Below are 1,822 nucleotides of genomic sequence, written 5' to 3'. Positions count from 1 at the left end.
TGTGGCCGAAGCTCCTCTCTGCCGCGGGCCTTGCTGCTCTCTCTGCAGTGCCTCTCCCCGGCAACGGAGACGACCATCTAATGCGCCTCTCCGCCCTGAGCTTTTGGGTAGGTCGCGCGCCCCGTGTGGTGGCCGGACGCGCCGGCGACCGCCGTCGGGGCGATCTTCCCCCTCAGCCACGCTCGCTCCCGCGCGGGATGAAGAGGAAGCCAGGCCAGGCAGCCCCCCTCCCGTGTGGCCCCACCTATCGGCGACCGTAGGGCCTGGCCCAGCGCCACGTCAGTTAAGTGGCGGCGCCTCCGCCGCGAAGCCGTTTTCCTGCGCTGAAAACGTATTCTTCCCTGAGTATGTTTCCCAGGTTAGAAAGCATATTCTTTTGTTCTTTTAGACGAAAATATGTTTTCACTTCTCAGAAGGCGTATTCTCATAAAGGCGCTTTCTCTTTTTTCAGCTCAGCCGGCCGAAGTGCTTATTTTGTGAACGTTCACTGCTTTAGTTGCTTTTCTGCCTAAAAAGTGAACGGCCACAACTTTGCGCTCGTAACTCCGATTGAGGTGATTCCAGCACTCACTTTCTCTGTTCGTCGAGATCTTTCCGTTGGTATCATTTTCATTATGTTCTCACATAGTGAAAATGACCATTTTGCCCTTGCCCGTAAACAGCCCCCTCCGAGAGAGAACTGTTTCCGGCAAATCTTTCCGCGAACGTTTCACACTTCTTCCCGGAGTATTTGTCAACCCCAGGCAAGCCAACCTCTTATCGTGAGCCCCGAACTTTCATGTTGACTTTGCTTGCACCTTGTGTGTTGGTAGTTGCAGTTGTTGCCTATCGTTTTCGTTTGCAGTCATTCCTTATGCTTATCATGCATGCTTGTGTATTCATGATATCTTTTGCCATGCTAATTAGAATGTTATTATTGATAATGCCATGTCACTACTCTACTTCATTTTCACGACATCATTATAAAATGCTATGATGATGGTAACACAACGTTGATATGCTGGTACTTGGTATTATCATGTTCTTTATGCTATAGTTGTTCACTTGAGAAGTTCGGTATTTTATTAAAGCATTTGTATGATGCATGTTCATTGTTGCATCCATGTTCATGATGGTGGAGAAGGTAATAAAATGACTTAATAATAACAAACCTCCTCCTTCATCGATGGGATCGAGTCATAGTGCCACCAAATCGAACTTTTTTAGTGCAGCCACATTTGCCTTTATGGGAAGGCCCTAATGCGATCTATTGTCATGCCTCTCGCCGGTGCCTCCAACAAGGGAAGGTTATGGGCGTGCGCTACCCTGATCAGGTAGGCGGAGATAAGCCTTGTGTGCCCGGGTTTGGTTTTGAGCTCATGTCCCCGTTTGGGACCATTTTTGCCACGATGGTGGCCATTTTGCCACGACGGTGGCTGTTGGTGTCTTTGGTAGACGCGGCGCCACCCAGGACTAGCCCAGTGGGGAGTGATTCAGAGTGGCCGGGAGAGTGTCGTGGCAGTAGGTCGGCTTTGTCGAAACACCGTTGGTCCTCCCGAATGGGAGTGCGAGGCCATGGGTTCCGTTGTGTGGGTACAGTCCGCTACCTCTGCAGAGTGTTTATAAAGTCTATCGATAGCAACACAATTCATAGTAGGTCACACTATCGGGTCTTGGTCGAAATGGAGGATAAACCTTAAATGAGTAATGTGATAATAATGTGATATAAAGAATGTGGTGACTTGGACTATGAGATAGTCATGAGGAGTCACGGTGATGTTTCGTTATGATCACGAGACGATGTCTCAGTGAGTGTTGAACCTAGTGCGGTTCCGTTTGTGAT

Source organism: Triticum aestivum, chromosome 4D (genome assembly GCF_018294505.1).
Source record: "Triticum aestivum cultivar Chinese Spring chromosome 4D, IWGSC CS RefSeq v2.1, whole genome shotgun sequence".
NCBI lineage: Eukaryota > Viridiplantae > Streptophyta > Magnoliopsida > Poales > Poaceae > Triticum > Triticum aestivum.
The sequence above is the reverse complement of the archived record's forward strand: the minus strand, read 5'-3'. Positions refer to the sequence as shown.